Here is a 12,029-nt window from a genome sequence, read left to right as displayed (position 1 = left end):
CTATATCCAAGTAATGTTAGAATGAACTGTTTGATCAGGAAACACGAAGCCAGGTGTGCCAGCATGTTGGCTGCAGCTGAAAATGAAAAAGGAAGCATACTTTGCAGGGTTGAATTCCTTTGCTAAAGTTTTCTTGCAAAATACTTTTTCTGAAATGTACTGGAGGAAGGATTATGGGAATATGGAAATAGGCTAACAGGCAGAACTGAATGCTCTCATAAAAACCATGGTGAAAGAGCCAGAATCTGTCCAAGGGACCTGCTTTGGGGATCAGCAGACCAGGAGAGTGCTACACAACTCCCAGGAGGGTGAGGGACATATAGATGAAAGAACTGAAGTGACAAATATGAGTTACCAAGTCCCCATGGAGGCCAGGAAGGTCTCCCCTCCACCACCCCAAGATGTTAAGCTGTGGTGAAACAACTGGTTCATCACAGCTCAGAGGGAAGCAGACATGTTCCTCCCTGTCAGCTGTTTTAAGGGAAAAGGGATGGGAGATTGGGGGTGTTTTCTTCAGTAAATTCAGCTAGCAGAGCCCTCTTTGAATCCCTATCTGGAGATTCAACACATGGAAATAGGAAAGCTGAGACTGAAACACCTTCATGAAAAGGTGTGCTGACTAGTGCCATCTCCTGGTAAGTCTGGAAATTGCATAGACAAAAGCTGTTTGACCTTTCCATAGCCAACCCTTGGGAGAAAATCAATGCCCCACTGGTGAGTACCTGGTCTGGTTTAAGAAAACTTAAGCTGGGCAATTTAAAAACTGAGAATAAGTTGAATCAAATATTAAGGAAGAGCTTTGAAAAAAACAATAGGCAAGAGAGAGAAATTAGCCATCAGAGTAACTTCGCCAATATATTTGGATGCCTGCAAATCAACAAGAAATTACAAGCCATACTAGGAAATAGACACGGCCTGGGCACAAGAACAAACCAAATACCCTGATGAGATACAGGCCTTGGTACAATTAAGCAATAATAATTATACAACTCTTCTAAATCACTTCAAATAATTTAAAGAAAATATGACTAAAGAAATAAAAGATATTCAGAAGACAGTGGGAGAGCATGAAGAACAATTTGAAAGTCTGCAAGGAAAATTAACAGACCTTATGGGAATGAAAGATATGGTGGGTGAGATTTAAAATTCATTAAAGGCACATAAGAGCTTTGAATTGCTTGAAGACAGAATTCATGATTTTGAAGACAACGTCTGAACTGGAAAAGAAAGAACAGAAAAAGAAGAGAATGGAAAAAAAATGGAAGAGTCTCAGGAAATTGAATGACAAAATAACACACAAATATTTGCATTATTAGTGTCTCAGAAGGAGAAGGGAATGGAAAGGGGACAGAAGGAATATCTGAGGAAATAATGACCAAAAACTTCCCAAACCTTATGAAGGACCTAGATATGACTATCCAAGAAGGACAATGCACTCCAAACAGAATAAACCTGAGTAGACTTACCCTGAGACACCTAGTATTCAGAATAACAAATATCATAGATATAGAGAGGATTCTGAAAGCAGCAAGAGGAAAGCAAAGCATCACATACAAAGGAAACATGATAAGATTAAGTGCCAATCTCTCATTAGAAACCATGGAGGAGAGAAGAAATTGTTATGCTGTATTTAAGGTACTGAAAGAGAAAAACTGCAAGCCTAGAGTTCTGTATCTAGCAAAGCAGTCCTTCAAAAATGAGACAGTGGCCACTGGAGGTGCTGAAGGCAGGAAGAAGGAAAATAAGGTGTAATGTAGGGGGCAGTTTGGAGGATTGGAATTGTCCAGAATGACATTGCAATGACAGATACAGGCCATTATATATCCTGCCATAACTTAAAGAATGTAAGTTGAAGTGGAAGAGAGTGAAAACTACAATGTAAACCATAATCCATGCTTAGTGGCCATGCTTCAACATGTGTTCATCAATTGGAATGAATGTACCACACTAATGAAAGAAGTTGTTAATGTGGGGAAAAGTGGGAGGTGTGGGGAGTGGGACATACAGGAATTCATTATATTTTTATGTAACATTTTAAGTAATCTAAGTATCTTTTTAAAAAATATTAAAACTAATAAAAATAAAATAAAATACATGTTTTAAAAAATGGTGAGTTCAAAATCTTCACAGACAAAAACTGATAGAATATTCTACTAAAGACCAGATTCGCAAGAGATTTGCAGCTTCATAGGAAAAAACAAAGGCAAGAGATTTGGAGGTAGTTTAAAAATGAAGATTATTAGGAAGGGTAAAGCATAAGACAGATATTAGAATGATATGACAGTAGAGAACAGAAGGACAAAATGGATGAAGTAGTGCCTTTACAGTAGTAACGCTGAATGTTAATGGATTGAACTCCCCAATCAAAAAACATAGACTGATAGAATGGATAAAAAAATATGAGCTGGTTATATGTTGTCTACAATAAACCCACCTCAGATGTAACGTTAAGAGTGAAAGGCTACCCCATTCCCACCCCCTTGGTGGAGCTTCCTTTAATTTCCTGAATGGATGCTGCCCAATTCATGAATCACCAAATAAAGTTGTGCTGTCCCAAAAAAAAAAAAAAAAAAAAAAAAAAAAAAAAAAAAAGAGTGAAAGGCTAGAAAAAGGTATTTCAAGCAAATACTAACCAAAAAATAGCTGAGGAAGACAGATAAATGTAAAATAACAACATTATCATATATGAGCAATAATTACCCAGTGCAGCTGGCAAATTGTTCCCATTCTCTGAATTCTGCAATTATTTTTCATACAGAATGAACCCTTTTAGTAGAGGAGGGCTAGAGAAGAGTTAAATTCTTGGATACATCATTTTTTTTAACCTTTTTAAAAATGCTTTTTAATTAAAATAGTCTATCTGGATCAATAATTATTTTGCATGACTACTATTGAAAAAGATTTTTAGTTTTTCTGCCTTATAAAATTATGAATTGGCAAATTATTTGTGTAATTCATTCCAACCAGATGTGAAGAATTCCCAAATAGGAATTTGGTTATCTAGAAAAAATTTTGTCCTAAATGGAAATTAAATAACTAAACCAATAATTTATTTCATTCTTAAAGATTATGTCCAATTGTTTAAGCTGTAATATAAAAATTAGAATATGTAATGATTAATTTCTGTTTTATTTGAATTACTATTTGCATTTATAAACATTTGTTGCTATGCTACTGCTATTCATATTTATAATTGATTATATAAAATCTATCCTGGCTTTGCACTCTCATTCAAAATTTGTAATTTCCTTCAATCCTTTTTTCTATTTATTTTACAATTTTATAATAAAGGATTTTTTAACTGTTATAATTAGCCATTTGATTTTACACTTTGGATAGATCATATAATATGTGAATGTATCTCAATAAACCTGCTTAATAAGCAAATAAATGATTGTGCAAAAGTAGCCAGAAATAGCAGCTATGTGTATAGTATGGGAAACAGAGAAATGGAGAGGTGAGCAATGTTCTTATTTGTTTGTTTGTTATTTTTATTATTGAAATAGTGAAAATGTTTTAATAATGATTGAAGTGATGAACACACAACTATGTGATTGATTGTACACTTGGGATAAATCATGTGCTTTATTAATATGTATCAGTAAAATTGACTTGTTTAAAAATTTTATGTGGAGGACATGGGAGAAGAATACTTAGAAAAGGCTAAATCGGGGACATCCAGGTTAACTGACTAAGAAAACACTTTTTCTGAAGGCCAATGGTCAATAAATTTATATGACAATTTCTCTTACTGGCCTTATTTTTCCTATATTGCAGTAGTATATGAATATAATGTGAAACACTATATTGCTTCCATTTTTTTCCCTCAACTAAATAGGAACAAATTATTCTTCCTATATCACACAATATGTATTTCAAAAATTTACATTATATGATTCAAAGATGGTAGAACTCAAGGTATATATCTGGGCATCTCCAATAAGAAAGAGTATTATCTAGTATGCCTTGTTTGGAACAGGAAGTCATGTGGAATGCTTTTCTATTCTCTCACTGGCAGGTTGACCAGAAGATAAGATATGCCACTGGAAAGTATTTCTTTGCAACTGTCTTTTCATAACCCCATTTTATTCTCAAAAGGAGCCCAAATTTGTCAATAGTGCATGCTTTCCTTATCTACTGTGAAAAGGGTAGATGAAATATATCGCAGTATAAGTGATAATATGATTATATAAATCAGTGGTGGATTTATTGTATGGAGGTAAGGACAGAGAAGACAATTGAGGTTTCCTTTAGCACACATCTGTTTTATGCATGACAAGGAAATTTCTTCTCCTAGAAATCAGTTCCTCTCAAAACTGTACAAAAACTTGATTGGTCCTGGTATGATCATGTAGCTAATGTCAGATAAGGAAATTTTCTGGGTCATTGCAAATTTGAATTAAATCAACTTCAATTCATTGATAATATCATTATAAAACTCAGGATTTCCCTTTGTTGTGTTACTACATGTGAGCAAAATCAGTTTACAATGTATCTGAAGAAGATATCAATGCATGGAGAAAGTTTAAACAGAAGATGGCAAAACATTCAAGTCACCAGTTATGTATTTTTGGATTTTTATCTAGTAATGGGTTTGAAATTCTTATGAGGTTAATGTTTTCCTAGATATGAAAATTATAATTTATTGGGAAAGATAAAAACTACATAAATGTTAAGGTAAAACAAAAATTTAAAAGGACAATGATATAAGGTTTGATATTGTTTATTTGACTTAAATCTATTTCTAAAGTGAAGAAATTAATAGTAAGATATGTATCAAGTTCATTGGAGAAGCAGTCTTTCTTTCTAGCTGGATGAGAATAAGTACTTCATGTAGTAGTAGATGCTTGAATTGACATAAAAGGGAAATGCAAATGTTAAAGAGCAAAATGTATGGAAAAGCATCATTCATAAATATATCTAAATTTAATAAGAAAAACAATGATTTTAATAATAATTGCCACTAAGAGCTAATTTTAAAAAGAACTCAACTTATTCATTGATTACATTTCATTGTGTGTGAGTGTGTAAGAGAGTTTGTGTTTATGTGCATATGTGTGCGCTTCTTTACAAATCTGATACATATCAACTCAACCAACAATGTACAAAAATATGGGACTTCATTACTACTCTACTATTGTTTTGTCTTCACTTAACCAACAGCACAATCACCATATCAATTAAGTGTCACTATCAAAACCAAGAGTAATTTATTTAATATTTATTCGTGAATTTTAAGAATAAGAAGCATGTGAACCCAGTTTGACTACATTCTTATGACAGGACATAATATGATGACTTAGCATAGATATACTGCCATTTATTGTATCAATTGCTGAACTCATTCTCGAAAAGACCGAGAATTCTCAGGTCTGGAATGATTCCCAATGATTCCCTCACAAGGATTTCATCCACTTGATGAAACCCTGACTCTTAGTTAAGGTGTCCTTCAGTGCATTTTTCATGGTTTCGTTCCGTAGACTGAAGATGAAGGGATTCAGGAGAGGTGTGATCACACTGGAGAAGATAAAGAGTATCTTGTTGAGGTGGAGGCTGCTCTTTTGTGATGGGTGAACATACACAAAGATAGAGACCCCATCGCCCATGGAGACTACGGTGAAGTGAGAGGCACAGGTGGCAAAGGCTTTGCATTGCCCTTGTCCTGAGGGTATCTTCAGAATGGTGGAGATGATATAAGCATAGGAGACTACTGTGAGTGACAGGGAGCTGATGAGCAGGACAAGGGAACTGAGGAAATCCAATAGTTCAATGGTATGTATGTCAGCACAAGCCAAGTGGAGGAGGGGAGCACTGTCACAGAAAAAGTGATCAATCTTATTGGGGCCACAGTATGGCAGCCTTGCCCTATAGATGGTGGTTGGGAGAATAAAGAGAAAGCTGCTTACCCAGGAGAGTATTACAAGACGGACACAGAATGAACTGGTCATAATCATAGAGTACTGACGGGGGTTGCAAATGGCCACATAAAGGTCATAGGACATGATGGCAAAAAGGATGAACTCAGTGCATCCAGAGAGGAAGAAGAAATAGAACTGGGCAAGACATCCATTAAGTGAGATGCTCTTTTTCTCTAACAGAAAGCCTGCCAGCATCTTGGGAACAACACATGTGGTGGTTAATATTTCACTGAAAGAGAGATTGCTAAGGAAGAAATACATAGGGGATTGGAGCCTATAATCCAGAAGAATCAGGGTAATTATGAGGGTGTTTACAAGGACAGTCACCAAGTGAGCCAATAAAAAAAATGAAGAACAGGATACCCCCAATGACCCTGGTGGTAGGTATCCCAATAAAATTAATCTCTGTCACCGTCGTCCAATTGCCTCTCTCCATGCCGTATGGGAATCTCCTCTCACAAGAGAACCAAGGAAGGAAAAAGCAAAATGCAGGACTCATTAAAGCAGAATCATCTAAGATAAAAGAAGTTAGGTAATTTTATTTATTTGAGAAATTAGCTACATGAATGAAAAATACAGCTATTATAACATTTTTCTAAATTCTAGAAAAAATATGAAAATCAATGTTCCTAATAATTAAGACATATAAGAATTGAATTCCATAAGTTTTTCTAGCCCTTACATCTCTATTTCATAACCCAAATGATAAGGCAATAATTACCATATACTCATATCTTGTCAATAAATATTTATCATTAAGATTATTTGAAGAAAACTGCTTTAAACCAATATAAGCAACAAATAGATTCATTTCAATAGTTAAGAATAATTTAATTTTTAACTGATTTTACTTCAGGCATCTGGTTTACACAAAATATTGAATGTATTACTAGGTAATGCAAGTCTTAATTTTGTAGGGCAAAGACAAACTGAATACTTCCTCTATGTCTTCATGTTTAACTACTGTGAGTAAATAGTATAGCTCAACCAATATTGGCCACTAGAAATGAATTTGCTAATCATCTTTTAGATATTTAATGTGGTTGTCTCCAGAGAATCTTAAATTTTACTAATATGTTCTTTAAATTTTATGGTAATCCATGGAATTTTATCTATTAGTGGAGATCTTTTAAATAGTAAATGAATGAAAAGTTAAAGGAAATATATTTCTATAGTATAAATTTTTAAAAATTTTTTGAGATTTTCTTGGAACAAATTTTTAGAATAAATGATTTTAGACTGCCCCAATAAATGTGTAGTTGCATTAGCCAGAAATGTTTGAGAAAATACTTCCCTTCAAGGAGTGATAGCTCTTATGTTATATAATTAAATTGATAGTGTCAGTGCACAGAGAAAATTCCAAATTTGAAGATGTCATAATAAAGACTGTTATCATAAATGAAAGCAAGCACTTACCAGTAATATGCCATTTTGGTAGGAAAAAAATATCTAAAGAGATCATCTAGCCAAAGAAAACTTGGGAAGAGCAGTAATCAGTTATATCAAGACAAACACATAAATGGATTAAGCTCAACTAGTTTAAGTATGAGACAAAAAAACAAAAAGAAAACAAAAACAGAAGTTAACTTTATTCATTTTGTAAGATATGAACATAATTAAAATGGATAAAAATGTTATTCCTTTTACACTAGAATGAATTTGGGAATTTAAAAAATTAGTAAGAATAAAAGGAAGTATCACAATAAAATTTCAAACAAATTTCAATTCAGACAATAAAGAAACCCAATAACAAAAGAAGTGTAAGTTGATGTGGAATAATAAATATCCATTACAGATGCAAAAATCTATGAATATATGAGACAATTAAGATTACATAATTATTTCCAAAGTATGTGTAAGCAATACATAGATTAATAGAGAATATTGGCATAAAAAATATTTTGAACCTCTCTATGTTTTCTGATCACTAAAAGAGAAAATGAGCTATGGTATGGATGATGTTAATATTGTTGATGAAGTCAATTATTTATAATTAAATTATGAAAATACATTCAATATTTTATGTGAGTGTCCAAAAAATGAATCAGTAAAGATAAAGATTGTAGCAATTTGAAATCAATATTAAAATAAATTTTCCAAAATATGTGAATATATATTATAATTACAATTAAATACTAGAAATGATTTTTATTTTGAAATTAATCAAAATAAATTAAGTGCAATCTAGTAGAATAACTAATACAATTTTCATATCAACTATATATGTTTACATGCAATCAAACCACAGCAATTTAGGGAAAATATCCCAAACTCCATAAAGACATTATTAATATTATTTCATTTCATTTGTTTAGAAGTGGAAAGCAGAAAAAATTCAACTCACATAAATGTGATTCCAGTGTAGCATATCCTGTCTTTCCAACAGCTCCCTTAAGAATCTGGGTTTAGATTGTGACCATGGGGTTAGTGCAAGGAATTGTCAAATGGAATACCAGATGGTCAAATATCATTATATTAGTGCATAAAAATGAATGAGTCAGGGAAACGGACTTTGGCCCAGTGGTTAGGGTGTCCGTCTACCACATGGGAGGCCCCCAGTTCAAGCCCCGGGCCTCCTTGACCCGTGTGGAGCTGGCCCATGCGCAGTGCTGATGTGTGCAAGGAGTGCCCTGCCACACAGGGGTGTCCCCCGCGTAGGGGAGCCCCACGTGCAAGGAGTGCACCCATAAGGAGAGCCGCCCAGCGCGAAGGGGAGTGCAGCCAGCGGAGGAATGGTGCCGCCCACACTTCCCGAGCATTGACGACAACAGAAGTGGACAAAGAAACAAGACGCAGCAAAAAGACACAGAAAACAGACAACCGGGAGAGGGGAGGGGAATTAAATAAATAAAAATAAAATCTTTAAAAAAAAAAAAATGAATGAGTCAAAGACCTTCTTAATGTTACTCAGTGGGTGGTGGTGAGTGGAGAACTGGGGAGAGAGCAAGAGAAAGAGATAAAGAAAGAGAAGTAAAGAGTGGGGGACAGAACAGGGAGAGGCTGATTGATTAAGGGAAGTTAAAAGGAATAAAATCTTTAGACAAAAGGCCTTTGAGTAGATCTTAAGGAAATTGATGAGGAAGAGTGACTTCCAGAGACACCAAGCAATGGAATAATATCAGAAAGCTAAAAAATGGTGAGATTCTATGTGTTATTAAATCACTAAATAAATTTATTTACGATTATTTAAAATAAATATTCAAAAAATTATTCAGACATTTCAAGACTATACAACTTTCCCTAACATTGAACCCTCGAAGAATTCTCCAACATCTACCATGGGTTAAGGCCATCTTCTTTGCAGGGTAAGATTTTTGTATAACAGGAAATAGTCCCATTACGTTTCTATGCTCCTTTTCTAAGACATCCAACTTTTCCCCTCAACAATCTCTAACCTTGCTATAGGAAATATCTTCATGCACAGCAGAAATGTCTTAGTCCAGGAAAAAGGAGTAGGAGATTGAACTTTGTTCCATTTTTCTTTCCTTTGAAATTGGTCTTCAGAGACAAGAGGAGGGTGTTTTCATAGGGACTGCTGATACCAGATCACTTCTGAGGTTGGGCCACTTCCAAATTACCCCAGGACAACTCTGCAGCACAAACCTGAAAGAAGCCTCCCTGAGGTTAACAAAGCTTTAAAGTCAACACAGGATCCCTCAGGTGAGCCTTTTTATTTAGAAAAAATAAAAACAGCCTAATTTTTTCTCTACAAATTTTGCATTGTAAACTCCACTATGAATCTATTCCACAGAGATTCAAGTAAATATAGAAAAGTTTATTTCCCAAGAGACTTTTTAAAAGCAAAGGGACAAGGAGTTTCAAATAATTTGTATAACAAGTTTCATGCACATAGGCATGCACATATGTATGTGTGCATGCATGTGTATATGTGTTTTGAATATAAACTATAATCATGCAGTACTTTAGAGCTGCAGTGAGCTATCTTTCAATATTGGAGAGAATGGAATTCAGTTACTGCTCATTTTTAGTGACTGTAGTGAATGTGCAGGTTTATTTCACAAACAGAAATCCATGCATGTGAAGTGCTAAGATCTACTATTAGGGCTACCACCAGTCGTTGAACATGTGTGTCCTACACTAGAACTTTGGAGAGGAATTTGAGAGGAGCTAAAATCCATCCCCACCCACAAGGCCATGACCACCTCTGAACTAGGGCATTGGGGAACCTTATGAAAGCAGTTTCTCTCTTGGATTTTTCTTCAAACTTTTCATACAGAGGGATCATTTTCTCTAATTTCTACTGACATTTCTTTTTTTATTTATTTTTTATTAAGTTGTCTTTTAAAAAAAGATACATAAATCATAAAATGTTACATTAAAAAATATGAGGTTCCCACATACCCCCACCTCCCCTTACCCCACTCCTCCCACATCAACAACCTCTTTCACCATTGTGGCACATTCATTGCATTTGGTGAATACATTTTGGAGCACTGCTGCACCACATGGATAATAGTTTACATTGTAGTTTACACTCACCCCCGGTATATTCAGTGGGTTATGGCAGGATATATAATGTCCAGCATCTGTCCCTGCAATATCATTTAGGACAACTCCAAGTCCCCAAAATGCCCCCACATCTCATCTCTACTTCCCTCTCCCTGCCCTCAGCAACTAACTACCTAGGCCACTTTCTCCAGATCAACGCTACAGTTTCTTCCATTATTAATCACATCTATAGTAGAATAGCAGTAAGTTCATGCTCATGCATATTTTATTCCTTCATTCTGTGGACCCTGGGATGATGATGTCCACTCCACCTCTATATCAAGAGGGGGCTTAGAACCATGGTTGCTGGGTGCAATTTTCCTGCTTGGAGTTAGGTTCCCTGGTGTGGTGGTTGACCATCTTCACCTCCCTGTTAGCCAACCTCTGAAACTTCTTATTCACTAGTTGTAGCTCTTTTGAACATTCATGTAAAGATTTTGTGACCTTAAAAACTTTATTTCTAATCATAGTCAATTATGCATTACATTATGGTTACACCAATAATTAGCTATGATGGACTATACAAAATGGTTCCTTGGTTTTGCTTATGCGTATTCTTCTTCCTATATTATTCAACAGTTCCTTCTTTCTACAGATAGAATGAAATTCTGTCTTCATTAACCTACAGTGATTTAAACCCTTTTTTATATTTCCTATGGTCACAAGTTGAATGATTAGTTAACTTACTTTAGGTACCTATACTATTTCATATGCAAATAAAAACATACACACATATTTTTAGCATTTTGCCCTTAGATGACATTCTACATGGGTCATGCCTCTCCCTATTGCAATTATCAATGATGTTTAGTGTCAGGAAATTGTTTTACTCACTTTGGAACGTAAGTATTTAGAAGAGTAGCACAGAGCACATGGTTAAAATATTTGATATATGAGTAAATGAATGAAAAAATGAACAAAATAAAAAAGAAAAGGAAATATTAGATCTGTTCTAATTCTGGCACTTTTATAGAAAAGCAAAATTTGATAAATGTAAAGATATTTCTGGAAAAGAATTCCAAATGAATACTCTGCACTTTACATTAGAAAACTGAAATATAATATTGTTTTACATATATTCATGAAGAGTCTGGACTTGAAGAGATATAGATATTCCATAGGTTTTAATTTGATAGATTCAGAAATAACATCCAAAATGAATAACTGGGTCCTGTTGGCAAGATTTGAACAGGGGAATTGCATATTATACAAACCATGAAGGGATTTTTATATTTATACTTTCTATTGAGTTAGAGTTGTAGAGAAGTGGTTTCAGCTCAATTCCTTCCTTCCTCATTTCAACCACAGACATTGATCATTTCAAAAATCATATACAGAAAATATGGATTATGAAAAATTATCCACATTAGGTTTGATTTACATATAGAACACAGTTTACCCACTTGTGGTTTTCCAAGAATTTCACTTTCTTCCAGATATGACTTAATACAATGCTAATCAATGTGCATTTCTATAACACCTCCAATCCACACTCAGTCATTCCATATCTGACTTTATATTGTTTCAAATTGCAGAATCACTCAATTGTCTGGTAATTTCATGTTTTATTTTTAACTCTGCAAATGAATTTTATATAATTTA

General features: G+C 34.3%; 1 long non-coding RNA gene across 6 annotated transcripts in view; it reads left to right on the top strand.

Moving 5' to 3' along the window:
- LOC131276977 (uncharacterized) overlaps nucleotides 1-12,029 on the top strand; it is a 101,143-nt gene that overhangs the window by 54,193 nt on the left and 34,921 nt on the right. For all 6 annotated transcript variants that reach the window (XR_011647851.1, XR_011647850.1, XR_011647852.1 and 3 more), the window contains exon 3: nucleotides 9,423-9,578. This is a non-coding gene — a long non-coding RNA (uncharacterized lncRNA). The remainder of the gene's footprint in view (nucleotides 1-9,422; nucleotides 9,579-12,029) is intronic.

Source organism: Dasypus novemcinctus, chromosome 31 (assembly GCF_030445035.2).
Source record: "Dasypus novemcinctus isolate mDasNov1 chromosome 31, mDasNov1.1.hap2, whole genome shotgun sequence".
In the NCBI taxonomy this organism is placed as follows: Eukaryota; Metazoa; Chordata; class Mammalia; order Cingulata; family Dasypodidae; genus Dasypus; species Dasypus novemcinctus.
This window is presented reverse-complemented; position numbering and strand designations above follow the sequence as displayed.